General features: G+C 42.7%; 1 protein-coding gene across 11 annotated transcripts in view; it reads left to right on the top strand.

The window, feature by feature from the left end:
- Positions 1–15,724, top strand: part of LOC147448373 (uncharacterized) — a 129,351-nt gene that overhangs the window by 70,553 nt on the left and 43,074 nt on the right. The gene's annotated exons all lie outside the window — the stretch shown is intronic.

The raw sequence follows: 15,724 nt of genomic DNA, 5'->3' as shown, positions 1-15,724 counted from the left end.
GGCAAGAAAAAGTAAACCTGACCTCACTGTTTTTGCAGACTCTTGCTTTATCTCAAGGATTGGAACTTATCTCGGAGCCTCTCTCTGTGGCCTCCTCTTTGGTCCTCAGATGTATTAGCAGTTTGGATGATTCACAACTTATTTATGATTCAGCTCTTGTTTCGGACAAAAAACTATCTGTCTTGCATATGTTGTCATTTAATGACTGGGTAAAAATTCTAGCTACATTGGACAAAGATCCCCTAGAAGGTGTTAATCTGCTATCCCAATATATTGCCCAACTTCCTGTTCTTTCTTCACAATACCAGCAAGAGCTTGCCCTGTTCTCCTCATCTGGAGCTGAGCTGTCAAACTTCCTTAGAAAACTCACTGGGGTTAACCCCTCGTTTGTTTGCACCCCAAATACCCCCTCCATCCCTCCAACTGGTGGCATTTTTTGTCGAGATAGTGCAACACTAGAAGCAATAAAAGAATTTCAAAATAATCTTTGCTCTCTCAATGATGTTAACCTCCTTGAGATGGTACCAAAAATCTCAAAAGTCTTTCCTGTCTTACCAATAAGACAAATAGAAATTGAATCTGTCGGAGTTGACCATCAACTGTGGGTTCTACCAAACAAAGCCTTCCGTGGTCTTATGCATGATATTTTGAAAGAACTTAAAGCCGATGAGCCCGGTCTATACCTCACCACCTATGCTAGCTTCAAAGGGGTCAAATTCATCACTAATCTGCTTAAACCTTGTATTGAAGATGATGATTCTCCTGCTTCGAAAAGAGCTAACTCTTTGGCATCTCCCAAGTCTTTCACCTCGTTTTTTACACCTAGCTCCTCATCTAATCGAGGAAAGTCTCGTAGCTTTACAAGAGGGAGAGGTAGATTCCTTGCAATCAGAAACTTCCCTGAAATCGAACCCCTGAATATATTGCAAGTCTCTACAAACCCATGTGGAAGAAAAGTTCTCAGCATAGATGATTCGAATTGTGGTGCTATTTACATACATTGTCTGTTTCACAACATACTTCTCCATTGGATCTTACCAAAAAGTCTTTTTTGTGAGTGCTTTGACTTAGTTTTTGGGAATCATAAACTACTTGACAATATTCTCATAGGATGGAAATAACATCATCCTATAAAAGGATTAATCTTAAATAATGACTTTCTTAGACAAGAAACAATCCCTTATTGTACATGCGTTCAATTTGCCTCATTCTGCAGGGATTTTGAAGGTTTTGGTAACCATGTCTGTACTCAGAACCTTAGCATTATCGATAATGCCACAATACGTAAGTTACTGACCAAAGCACTCAATCACATACCCAACTATCCAAAAAACCCTTACCTTGCCCTATCAGCTTTACTTAGCTGCCTCACTGACCTTGTCAGTGCTCTCCGAAATGAGATGATAGTCCTACCGGACTTAAAGGAATTAGTGAAGGAATGCTTCCTATCAGCTTTACTTAGTTGCCTCACTGACCTTGTCAGTGCTCTCCGACTGGAGATGACAGTCCTACCAGACTTAAAGGAATTAGTGAAGGAATGCTTCCTATCAGCTTTACTTAGCTGCCTCACTGACCTTGTCAGTGCTCTCCGACTGGAGATGACAGTCCTACCGGACTTACAGAAATTAGTGAAGGAATGCTTCCTTCAAAAAATTTCTCTACTTCCTAGAAAATGGCTTTCTTCTCATATTTCTTGGCTTACACCTCAGTTAGCTTTTGACGTTCAACTAATGTCAGATAAATAGCTTGTGGTCGGGCTTGATAAAAGCTCCAACTATCCTACTATTATCTCAACCGCTCTCAACCAAAGTGCTCTCACTGTCTCTATTTCTTGCGAATAAATCCCCACATACCCTATCATTTGGTCTCGCCATAGAGTAAGAGTCTCTCTCTCTCTCTCTCTCTCACACACACACACACACACACACACACACACCCCCACACCCTTGGGTCTCTCTCTCTCTCTCTCTCTCTCTCTGTCACACACACACACACACACACACACACACACACACACACACACATACACACACACCCTTGGGTGCGTACACAGGCTTGCTCAGCTACATTGGAATCTCTCACACACACCACCAATGCCCAGTTTAATTGTAGGTTGAGATTTGAGTCTCATGCATACACATAGCTAGCGGTCAATCGTCTCTCTCTCTCTCTCTCTCTCTCTCTCTCTCTCTCTCTCTCTCTCTCTCTCTCTCACAGCTGTTGCAGCTCAACATTGGATTAAGACCTTCAAACTTTGAGGTCATCGAATTGTAGTTATTTCATGGAGTTTCAAACATGAACATTTGTGCAAGCTTCAAATGGTTGACACGTGGAAGATCTATCGTTGCTCGAAAAAATTAAACTCCAATATATATATATATATATATATATATATATGTGTGTGTAGAGAGAGAGAGAGAGAGAGAGAGAGAGAGAGAGAGTTTAAAATTCTTTCGATCAAGAATTTTTTTTTGGCTCTCTCTCTCTCTCTCACACACACACACACACACACACACACATGTTGATCCATTTTGGGGCTATTCAAAACCAATGTTCGATTAAAATTGGGGTTTAGTATATTGATTGAAAAATCCTAGCTACATTTCAAGTTTGCCTTGAAGTAAACCGGGAAAAAACTGCTAGTGTACATACGAATAATTTCTTAAATTCTGAAATTTTATGGTCATTGGCTTTCCAAAAGCAAAGTTGAACCACCCTTCAATTGGCTTTCAAAAGGAGAATTAAAGTCAAGAAAAGTAGAGTCTAACCTCTTTTTTACTTGAAAGATTAAAAATGGAAGATTGAAAAGGTTCACCGATTCCAAGATTACAAGCTTCAGATAAATGAGACATGCTGTAAGGTTTTTTTTTAAGTGAAGCGGTGTGTGATACGTGGAGAGTCTCTCCTTGCTTGAAAATTTTAAGCTGCATTATATATAGTATAGAAGATATATTAGCATTCGCAATGAAGATTGGCCCAAAAAATAGTGAATGGAATAATTTGCAAAGTACACCATTACCCGTAAATACAAGATTCATACCCAAAACTTCACTATATCAATTTATTTATAGTCGGTGGCATATCATGTGGGGGCTGAACTTGTTCCTTTAGATCAAAACATGGATGCATTAGGACCTCTTTCGGTTTTCACTAGACTCCTATATTTTGACACCTAGTCAAATGGGTTTAAAAAAATAATTACTTAATCTTAGATTCCTTTTCTACGATGGTTGGTGGTTTTGGGTAAATTTCCATGGGTGATTTGAAAAAGAAGTGGTTTGGCCATTGAAGGTCCTCATGATTAGATACACATCGCATTCAATGAGGGGTGGTGAAGAGATCCACGGCCCACAAGTGCACACACAGAAACTAGGGCAATGGTAGCCGTAAACGTCGCATTAAAACTAAACTTGGGCACGCGTTAAACTCCCTAAACGCGAACAATGCATGTTGAACTCCAATAAAAGGTCATAAAAACAGAAAGGGATACAGGATGTACGCGTTGGTGGGGTGGTTAGCACATATGACCCACAACCCGAGCCATGAGGTATTGGGTTCAAAACTGATTGGCGAGGTTCTTGATGAACCCTGATCTTTGAGTCATGCACCTTTCATTCGTGTGGTTGCATTCACCATCTCGAGATATCGACTTGGACAATTGGGTCATCCCCCCCCCCCCCCCCTATTTGACACCTCCCTTTTTGGAAGGGATCTACATTCCTTATTCCAATAAAAGTGCAAAATCCTGCAAGGTGATTGGTTGAGAGCCTAGCTTTTGTTACCTTCTTCTTTTGAAACAAAGGTGGCTCTTTAGAGTAGTTTTCAAAATTTTGAAATACGGACTTACATAAATTTTTTTAAAATGCCAACAATGATTTTGAAACAAGGTGAAAACTCACTATGCCTACATAAGGCTATTGAGATAATAAGAGGCCTCTTCGTAAGAGAGAAAAATAGAAGTGACTAGTATTTTGAAACATGTGGTACCCAATAAAAGATTATGTTTATTTGGGAAAAAGCGTAACAATGAAGTATTTAGATTACAAAGTTTATTATCATTAGCTTGCCATGTGGTACTAATCGGCAAGCTTTATCCAATGGTTCAGAGATGCACCCAAAATCCAATTTAAAATGAGGCTTTGAGAAAAAGCAACCAAAGGTCAATCTAGTGTAATGGACATACTGGTCGGTTCGTGTTTTTATTACGCGGAATTTTTGTAGATCCCCAATTGAGGCCTCGACTAACCTGCGTGTGGGCGCCAATCAAACACTCCCAAAAACGATTAAGTAGAAACGATCGTGGATGGTCGCACACATGGCTCTAATCAAGTTGTAGTAACCACCTCACCAAAGGGGATTTCGATGCCTCACAGACGTCCGCATGTATAAAGAAAACACTTCTCCCAGCTCGCCCTTTCTTCAACTGCTCTTTGCCTCGCTTGACGCCTCTGCCTTCGCTCACATCATTTAATTAATAAATTCCCAAAATCTTCTTTGGCATTTAGATTTACTCAAGATTCGTCTCAATTCAGATTTTTCTAAAATCGTCAGGACATACCTTTTGTAGTCCAAAAAACGCGACACCCGCAAATACATCTTCAAATGTCAGATTTGCATTGAATAGCGAAATCCCTCCCAAAATTACCTCTTTTTTTTGTTGGGTGCGATTATCTATTCTAACTATTATAAATTATAATGGCCTCCTCTGCAGATAGACACAAGCAGACGGTTCAAACTGGACGACGACGGTATGTTTTGTATATGCAAACTGCATAGGTCATAGAGAAGGTTTTAGAGAAGCTATGATTACACTATTATTAGCTCCGACGTGCTTCAAACATGTGAGACTGTCAAAGCATTAAATCTCCCCCTCGGAATACAGGACAGTTAGCACCAATAGTGCTCAACGAAATATTAGAGTTGGTTGGATGGGATTTAATGTGTCACGTGCACAATTAACCCTATGTTTACGTGGACAAGCTACTTCATGATAAGGGTTCAGTTCAGTTCACTTAGCTTAGTAAGTGTTCTGGCACTTTTGTGAGTCTGTTCGCAGATTGTGCATGTCCACGCACTTAGAGTAGATGCATATCCTCTGGTTGCACACAGCATGACCATCAGATTTTAGTCAGAACCCATCAGGAGCATTTTTACCGTGCATAGATCTATTTCCTCTATTTTAGCCAATTTCCACTTATTATTTTTAAGTGACTTTTGTTGGGAACTAGGTAGGGCAATTTTGATAGCCAAGTACATAAGAAAACCTAGCGCTAGCACTTTTGGGTAGAAGAGGCAAAAGGAACCAAGTGTTTAGCCAGCACCTTCTCAACAAGACTCCCCCAACAAGACTTCCCTAGCGTTTTTCATCAAGAACCAAGCCTAGCGTTTTTGCATGGCAGAACCAACCCTGGCGTTTTGCATTGCAAATGAGCCCCGGTATTAGCAGAAGGAGCAGATCTATAGCGTTTTGCAGTAGAGCCCAAATCAGCCCTTGAGTTTTTGCAGCAGCCTAGCATCTCAGCGTTTTACAGATTCACCACGACGGAACCACCAGAAGCACCAACGTTTTCAATTTTCAGCATCAAGACACCTCAACAGAAGTCCCAAACCTCGCAGATCTAACCTTCCCGCAGCATATCCTCGCCGCATGGTCAGATCTATCAAAGCTTGCAGTTTTAGTCCGAAAAACGCAGATTTTAGCATCTACGTTTTCGGCGCGTCATCGTTGCATCGTCGTCATCGCTGTCATCATCGACATAAAATCAGAATTCAACAGATAAAGATTTGCAAATTTCAGCCATTAGCGTTTCCAGATTTCAGTCTGTCTTGTCGTCGTCGACATCATCCGTGAGTCCAAAGCATTGTAGAGAATTGTGCAATCAATAGTAGACCGCTCTCGCCATAGAGAGTGGGGCCTTCGGAGGAGGGTTTGACAACTTTTCTGGTGTCGTATTCTTGCCTCTCTATCTCTCAGTCTCAACACCTTCATTCACAGTGTTCACCACTTTGTTTGTATCCATTGCACTCTCTCATTAAAGGAATGGAAGGCTCTCCCTTCTATAAGTAAAAGGAACCTTGAGCACAGTTTGAAGCATTCATCTTGAGCAAAGTTCAACATTCACTTCCGCTGCATCTAACATAATGGGCCCGTTCTCCATATCTGTTACAAGTAATCGCTATATCCTCGTCATTACAGAATACTTAATCACGTGGTGTAAAGCAATTGCCCTCCCAGATGCAACTGCATCTACAATCGCTGCAACGCTATTACAAAAGCTTATTTTCAGCCATGGTTGCCTAAGCAACTCTTATCTGATCAAGGGACACAATTCAAAAGTGAAGTCATGGCAATCACAAAAAGTCTCGGAGTAGCTCAACTATTTACTTCCCCATATCACCCTCAAACTAATGGCATGGCAATTCTCACAACAAGTCTGGGAGTAGCTCAACTCTTTACTTCCCCATATCACCCTCAAACTAATGGTTTAACAGAGCATTTGAATCGCTCCCTCAAGCAAGTCATTTTTGCATTTGTAGATCCTTTGCATCAAGATTTACAATTTTATTACGCTCATCCCATGGTTGCCTAAACAACTCTTATCTGATCAAGGGACACAATTCAAAAGTGAAGTCGTGGCAATCACAAAAAGTCTCGGAGTAGCTCAACTCTTTACTTCCCCATATCACCCTCAAACTAATGGCATGGCAATTCTCACAACAAGTCTGGGAGTAGCTCAACTCTTTACTTCCCCATATCACCCTCAAACTAATGGTTTAACAGAGCATTTGAATCGCTCCCTCAAGCAAGTCATTTTTGCATTTGTAGATCCTTTGCATCAAGATTTACAATTTTATTACGCTCATCCCATATCAGGACATCTTGGTTTTCACAAGGTTTTAGAGAAGCTACTATTACACTATTATTGGCCAAAGATGAGGCAGTCAATCTCTGACGTCCTTCAAACATGTGAGACATGTCAAAGCATTAAATCTCCCCCTCGGAATGCAGGACAATTAGCACCAATACTCGTCAACGAAGCATTAGGGTTGGTTAATTGGCCCGTTCCACACATCTGTTACAGGTAATCGCTATATCCTCGTCATCACAGAATACTTAACCGGGTGGTGTGAAGCAGTTGCCCTCCCAGAGGTAACTACATCTACAATCGTTGCAGCGCTATTACAGAAGCTTATTTTCAGCCATGAAGGTCCTAAGCAACTCTTATCTGATCAAGGGACACAATTCAAGAGTGAAGTCATGGCAATTCTCACAAAAATTATGGGATTAGCTCAACTCTTTACTTCCCCATATCACCCTCAAACTAATGGTTTAACTGAGCATTTGAATTGCAGCCTCAAGCAAGTCATTTATGCATTTGTAGATCCGTTGCATCAAGATTTATAATTTTATTACACTCATCCCATATGAAGACATCTTGGTTTTCACAAGGTTTTAGAGAAGCTACTATTACAGTATTATTGGCCAAAGATGAGGAAGTCAATCTCCGACGTCCTTCAAACATGTGAGACATGTCAAAGCATTAAATCTCCCCCTCAGAATATAGGACAGTTAGCACCAATACTGGTCAACGAAGCATTAGAGTTGGTTGGATGGGATTTAATGGGCCCGTTTCGCACATCTGTTACAGGTAATCGCTATATCCTTGTCATCACATAATACTTAACCAGGTGGTGTTGATAGCCGGCTTTCGGAAATCAAAGAAAAAAAAGAAAAAAAAAACACATTTCATCCCCCCCACTCTCAGTACCCCCCCCCCCCCACCGTAACTCATTTTCCCCCCCTCCCGCCCCACGGGCATCGGATAAAACCCTCGCACTCTCTCCCCCACATTTTCTTTACAAACCCCCTTCCCTAATATCTCTCCCCCCCCCGATTTACCCTCCCCGGCCAGGGAGAAATTAAGAAGAAACCCCCCCAACCCCTCTCTCGTGTTCCCTCGGTATGAGCCGCATGAACCCCCCTCCCCATTACCCTTTACCCTCTACCCTATTCTACCCAAGAGTAAGGATCTTGAAGAGAAGAATAGGGAACCGGAAGAGAAAATTAACCCTATTTATGGATCGTATTGCTTAGCTGGACGGGAGGTGACAGACTTTAACTTAGTCCTCAATGTATTGCAGCCCCTCAATGACATACTATTCCAGGTTTCGACTGAAGCTTTTGAAGCCGCTTCCTGTGAGTCCATTTTTGAAGCTTGCGAACGCCGACGTAATCGAGCTCTTTTCTTTGAAGTCTACAATTTTGCAAAGACGACAAGTTTTTACAGCCCATAGCTGATTTTCAAAGTCTTCTTGTGTGTGGCTTCTAATGCTAGGAGAGCGACAAGGGCTTAGTCTTTGATCGTGCAAATCACCCTTTGGAGACGACATTCTCAAGGTCCGTCAAAACTGGAATTTTAGCTTCAATCGCCATGATGCCAGTGCACTCAAAGAGATGGCAATTGAAATCACGATCGCCTTTGACATCAGCGAACAACTAATGGGAGAACAAACTAGTTGTTTGGATTTCCTACTTGCTCGTGACTTTGACAGGCCAAACCTCTGCACTAGGAACATAATTTGAGCCTTCTTCTAAGTAGAGTAGTGCTTTCCAGAAGGCTCGTAATCTGTAATCAGTTTGACATAGCTGACACCGCTTTGAAAATTGTAGTCTACAAAGAAAAATCGAGCTCTTTTCTTTGTAGACTACAATTTTCAAAGCGGTGTTAGCTATGTCAAACTGATCACAGATTACGAGGCTTTTGGAAAGCACTACTCTATTTAGAAGACTAAAATTACGTTCCTAGTGCAGAGGTTTGGCCTGTCAGAGTCGCGAGCAAGGAGGAAATCCAAACAACTAGTTTGTTCTCCCATTAGCTGTTCGCTGATGTGAAAGGCGATCGTGATTTCAATTGCCATCTCTTTGATCGTACTGGCATCATGGCGGCTGAAGCTCAAATTCCAGTTTTGACGGACCTTGAAAATGTCGTCTCCAAAGGATGATTTGCAGGATCAAGGACTAAGCCCTTATGGCTCTCCTAGCATTAGAAGCCACACACAAGAACACTTTGAAACTTCGCTATGGGCTGTAAAAACTTATCGACTTTGCAAAATTGTAGACTTCAAAGAAAAGAGCTCGATTACGTCGGCGTTGGTCAGCTTCAAAAATGGACTCACAGGAAGCGGCTACAAATGCTTCAGAGGAAACCAGGAACATTATGTCATTGAGAGGCTGTAATACATTGAGGACTAAGTTAAAACCTGTCACCTCCCGTCTAGCAAAGGAGTATGATCCATAAATAGGATTAAATTTCTCTTCCGGTTCCTTATTCTTCTCTTCAAGATCCTTATTCTTCTTCTCAAGTTCCTTACTCTTCTTTTCAATGCTGGTCATCCGGTTCTCAAGGCTTATCAAACTTTGTGCCAAGCTACTTTGCAACGCTAGCTCCTTGAGAAGGTTGTGATTCTGGAGCAGAAGCAAGGTTTGACCTAGTGGTGGAGGAGTAGCTTCCATGGCTTCGGTGAACACTTCACCTAGACTAGATAGAAAGACTCTTGCAGAAAGATCTTCTTTATAAATCTTTCGTACAGTCTGTCGATTCGGGTCTATGATAGTTCCAAAGCTACGGTAGGCCATGTTCTACTCAGCATCTCGCAGGCATTTTCCTGAAACAAATATAGCACTCTAAAGCATCGTAAACATTGTCTCAAAAGCATAGACCGAGAACCATCTCAAAAGCAAAAATCGAGAAGACAGAAGTGACAGCAGATGCATAGATCGAGAAGGGAAGCACACCTCTATTCTCCAATTTTTTATAATGTTTTATTAGGAAGAATTGCCCCTTGGTCGAGGAGGAGGGAAAATGAGCATTGAGATTCGAGAATGAAGCACGCGGATGATCCAAGAGCGAGGGCGGAAGGTACCGAAGGCAAAGAAGGTGGGCGACACGCAAGGAAAGAGATAAAGCACAGGAGGCTGATGTAGGATGAAGCAAGCGTAGAGTTTGTTTCTTTTTTCCTAATTTACAAAGCGATGGTAGCTGTAGAACGAACTGTTAGCGCTTGTGGTTAGGCCGAAAACTTGCAGCCTCCGCACGCTTGGGCTTTGAGATCAAATCCTATCCTCACCACTTTTAAAGGGTGAGGTCCTCCAAAGGTAGAGCTTTGAGATTCACAAGGGAATCTGAGAAGAAATGAATATAATCAAGAAGTTGTTAGTAGGGGGTACCTGCTGCAAGTTTTCGGATTAAAAAGCCAAATTCAAACCCAAAAGATGCAACAAAATTGAAATTTGACACTATAGGCAAGGTGCCGCATGGGGTCCATAAATCTGGTGATGGGTCAAGGCCATATTGGAGGTAAAAAATAGATTTGTTGTTTGTAGATAATGTGGAGTAGGTCCACACCTGGTCGTACCGACCGGCTGATATTGTATCTTGATGTAGCCCTGTGGGGCAAGAGAGGATAGCTTGGAGGGGCAAGAGGGGATGCTATATAATAAGGCATGCGTGCCTGAAGGGGAGGAGGTATTCAAGCTGTGTATTCCCCATTCGAACTGTGTTATCCACATTGGTGGAGAAGGTGGGCACACAAACAACTATCTGTGTTTTTTTGGGCGTAGCTCTTTACGGTGCAGTCGATTCCGGCCAAGAAAATGAGTCATCCTCTCTCCACGCCAAACGCCTAGCTCTCCTCACCACGAGGATACCTCTATGCATCCTGAGTTCACTACCAGCAGCACACAAATGTAGCAAATGCTGCACGCCGTAGCCAACATGATGATTCATGTTAGCCATACCAATCAGTCCTTACTAAATTATCTGTCTGATGCTGCACCTCATACACCGATTCCAAGATTAGGCCCAAGCCTTTTTTCGGGGTTACTGACTGAGGATGTTCTCACATGGCTGGACCACTTTGACAACGTGGCTAGTTATCATAGCTGGTCCAATGATCGTAAAGCTATGGAAGTGCGCACACTCCTAGAAGGCGTGGCCGCGACTTGGTTCATCCAGCAACGGGAGGACATGAAAGGTGACTGGGGTATACTCAAATCTTTACTGATTCAAAATTTTGCTCAACAGAACATTACACATAGTGCATTCTTTAAAACAACAACAATTAGAAACCTGTAGCCCAATTGTTGTAAAAATGAATCAGCTTCTCCCTCGGGCCGACCCTACCATGTTAGAGGAAATGAAACTTTTCTTTCTTTGGCCTCGTCTGCGACAAGATATTGCCCCATAGGGCTACATAAAGATACAATCATGGGCTTTTCAAAAGCTACATCCTGACCTCCATGGTACGCAAGTACTCGTCGAAACAGATCACAAAGCTCTAATATCTCTATTGCAAAAACACCATCCACCAGGGAGATTACTACCATGGGCTTTGGCTTTGCTGGAGTATCATTTCTCAATCAGCTTCAACATATACTCCAGTCACCACAGTTCACAGACCATCAGCTACGGTTTATGGTATTCGATCATCTTTTGCAAAATGTTTATGCGGGCCAACAGGCTCGTATTGTGGTGCCTACCACTTTACAGCCACTCTATTTACAATTTTATCACGCTTATCACATGTCAGGACATCTTGATTTTCACAAGGTTTTAGAGAAGCTATGATTACACTATTATTAGCTCCGACGTCCTTCATACACGTGAGACATGTCAAAGCATTAAATCTCCCCCTCGGAATGCAGGACAGTTAGAACCAATACTCGTCAACGAAGCATTAGAGTTGGTTAATGGGCCCGTTCCACACATCTGTTACAGGTAATCGCTATATCCTCGTCATCACAGAATACTTAACCAGGTGGTGTGAAGCAGTTGCCCTCCCAGAGGTAACTACATCTATAATCGTTGCAACGCTATTACAGAAGCTTATTTTCAGCCATGAAGGTCCTAAGCAACTCTTATCTGATCAAGGGACACAATTCAAGAGTGAAGTCATGGCAATTCTCACAAAAATTATGGGATTAGGTCAACTCTTTACTTCCCCATATCACCCTCAAACTAACGGTTTAACTGAGCATTTGAATTGCACCCTCAAGAAAGTCATTTATGCATTTGTAGGTCCGTTGCATCAAGATTTATAATTTTATTACGCTCATCCCATATGAAGACATCTTGGTTTTCACAAGGTTTTAGAGAAGCTACTATTACAGTATTATTGGCCAAAGATGAGGCAGTCAATCTCCGACGTCCTTCAAACATGTGAGACATGTCAAAGCATTAAATCTCCCCCTCAGAATATAGGACAGTTAGAACCAATACTGGTCAACGAAGCATTAGAGTTGGTTGGATGGGATTTAATGGGCCCGTTTCGCACATCTGTTACAGGTAATCGCTATATCCTTGTCATCACATAATACTTAACCAGGTGGTGTTAATAGCCAGCTTTCGGAAATCAAAGAAAAAAAAGAAAAAAAAAACTCATTTCACCCCCCCCACTCTTAGTACCCCCCCCCACCGTAACTCATTTTCCCCCCCTCCCGCCCCACGGGCATCGGATAAAACCCTCGCACTCTCTCCCCCCCATTTTCTTTACATACCCCCTTCCCTATATCTCTCCCCCCCCCCCCCCCCGATTTACCCTCCCCGGCCAGGGAGAAATTAAGAAGAAACCCCCCCAACCCCTCTCTCGTGTTCCCTCGGTATGAGCCGCATGAACCCCCCCCCCCCCCCCCCCCCCCCCCCCCCCCCATTACCCTTTACCCTCTACCCTATTGTACCCCCCCCTCTTGGGCCCACCAATATTCCCTCCCCCGACCCCTCCTCCCTCTTCCCCACCCGCTCACCTCACCCTCCTGCGGCTCATTTCCCCTTCCCCTCGGCCGCATTCCCCCCCCCCCCCCCCCCCATCGGCCCGCGGATATATTCCCTCCCCGCCATTGACTTAGTTTTCCTTCGTCCTTAAGCCCATGCAAGACAACACTCACCCTCCCCCTCTCCCTCTCACCCGCACAAACCCATGCCCCGCCATAGCCCCTCTCCCCCTCACTCTCCCTCACACACTCTCTATCTCTTATCCCCTCACCCCTCTCCCCTCCCCCTCACTCTCCCTCTCATCCGGATACTGGCAGCGCGCAAAGCTCACTCTCTCTCTCTCTCCCCATGCGGGCAGCGCTGAAATTAACCCACACGCACACACACCCCACACCCCCCCCACCTCTCCTCTCTCTCCCATGCACTGCAGCACACACACTCACTCACACACACCCTCTCTCGGGCGCCGCATACGCAACAAACACACACACCCACACCCTTGCGCGTAGGCCGCAGCCCAAATACATACACACAGATTAATCATGTGGCAATACTCGTGTCCTTTAGCCTCCCTACCATTCTCTTGTACCGTTTCAATTTGTGAGCCCCATCATGATTAGTGATGGTCATAAGCCTGAGAGTGGGAATGTTGGCGAACCCTCTATTCTCATTCAACATAGATACCAAGAAGCTGCTAATGTGATTCAGAAGAAAGGAAAGATATGCTATCTCTTTATTGATGATCTTGATGCTAGACCTGGTCGCATTGGCTGAACAACATTATATGCAGTCAACACTGAGATGGTGAATGCAACCCTTATGAACATTGCTGACAATGTCTTGCTGCCTGGTGTGTACATTAAGGAGAAGATCACCCGACGAAACAGGTCTGAAAATGTTCCAGCATTATAGTAGTAGCTACGAAGCCAACCTCACTTATACACTATAGAATATCTTTTTCAACATTATAGTAGTAGCTACGAAGCCATCCTCACTTATACACCAACATTATAACGGTTTTGGTTCGAGCTTACCTAACAAACTCTCCGAAATTATTTTTTTGTCTTACATTGAGAAGCACGGGCTCATGCCGAGGAAGGAAACCAAACATCAAATAAAAATATCCACATTCAAAAAGAAAATGAAGCAATTCCTGAATCAAAGCACACGCACAAAAAGAACGCTTTTGACAGGACTAAAGTTCCCCCAGTTTCACTTCCCATTTACACAACAAAACCTAATCATAGCAGCTATTGAATAAAAAACTTAACTCAATAAATCATAAACCAGATTCATGTTGGAAAAAAAACAATGTTTGATAGTTGTCTGGATTAACAAAAAGAAATGTGTACAACCGAGCATTGCAATAAGCACACGGACACGACTTCACAGCTTGTTGATAAATATTAGCTCAATAGAAGCAACCACCAATGTTCACTCAAAAAGCCCCCTAATTCTCAAAACAACACTCCAATCTAAGCCTGGACAAATACCATATGTATGAGACTCATATTGAAAACCCATAACTGAATGTAGGGGTTTGAAAGACGAGCATGAGCCTTACCTTTCCAGCAATCCTACCGGGAAGCCAGCCCAAACCCTCATGTAAACCTTCACCTGACATCGCACAGGTGCTTTGAATAAGCTTGGACCAGTAAAAAAACTTTCTTACAAAACTAAACGACTTTGATAGCTGCAATTCGATAGAACTGGACAAATACATTGACTATGCTCACTCGCAATCATGCCTGGATCCAGTGTAACAAATGTGCTAGCATAATACAATCATTTGAAGAAATAAAGCATACAATCATTTGAAAAGATACAACATACAGTCATGTATAATTTCCCAAGTAAAGAAATCTGCACCAACTTTCTTTGAAAAGCAATGTGAAAGGATAGAATTTGCAATGAAACAATAACAACCTTGAATAAAAAGATCAATAGCAAGAGAATCAACAACTCATTGTCCACAATGTAAAGACATTCAAAACAACCAAGGCAACAATCCGGTACATATCTACCACAAAAGCTTACCAGTGGCACTGACGTGATGAATAGAGGTCTGCTTCCCTTTTCGATCTATGCTTGTGTTGTCACTTCTCGCTTCTCGATCTTTGCTTTTGAAACGGTTCGCGATCTATGCTTTTGAGACGGTGTCTATGATGCTTTAGAGCGCTACATTTGTTTCAAGCAAACATTCGCGAGATGCTAAGGAGAACATGGCCTACCGTAGCTTCATAACTATCATAGACACGAATCGGGAGACTTTACGGAAGATTTACAAAGAATATCTTTCTGCAAAGTTTTTATATCTATTTTAGGTGAAGTGTCCGCCGAAGCCATGGAAACTACTACTCCACCAGTGGCCAAACCTTGCTTCTACTTCAGAATCCCAAATCACTGACAACTATCAACAACCTTCTCAAGGAGCTAGAGAGGGAGAGAGTACTGCAAAGTAGCTTCGCACAAAGTTTGATAAGCCATGAGAACCGGATGACCAACATTGAGAAGAAGAGTAAGGATCTTGAAGAGAAGAATAGGGAACCGGAAGAGAAAATTAACCCTATTTATGGATCGTATTGCTTAGCTGGACGGGAGGTGACAGATTTTAACTTAGTCCTCAATGTATTGCAGTCCCTCAATGACATACTGTTCCAGATTTCCACTGAAGCTTTTGAAGCCGCTTCCTGTGAGTCCATTTTTGAAGCTTGCGAACGCCGACGTAATCGAGCTCTTTTCTTTGAAGTCTACAATTTTGCAAAGTCGACAAGTTTTTACAGCCCATAGCTGATTTTCAAAGTCTTCTTGTGTGTGGCTTCTAATGCTAGGAGAGCGACAAGGGCTTAGTCTTTGATCGTGCAAATCACCCTTTGGAGACGACATTCTCAAGGTCCGTCAAAACTGGAATTTTAGCTTCAATCGCCATGATGCCAGTGCAATCAAAGAGATGG

The sequence above is a fragment of the Adiantum capillus-veneris genome, chromosome 10 (genome assembly GCF_014529385.1).
Source record: "Adiantum capillus-veneris isolate H3 chromosome 10, ASM1452938v2, whole genome shotgun sequence".
In the NCBI taxonomy this organism is placed as follows: Eukaryota; Viridiplantae; Streptophyta; class Polypodiopsida; order Polypodiales; family Pteridaceae; genus Adiantum; species Adiantum capillus-veneris.
The sequence above is the reverse complement of the archived record's forward strand: the minus strand, read 5'-3'. Positions and strand labels throughout refer to the sequence as shown.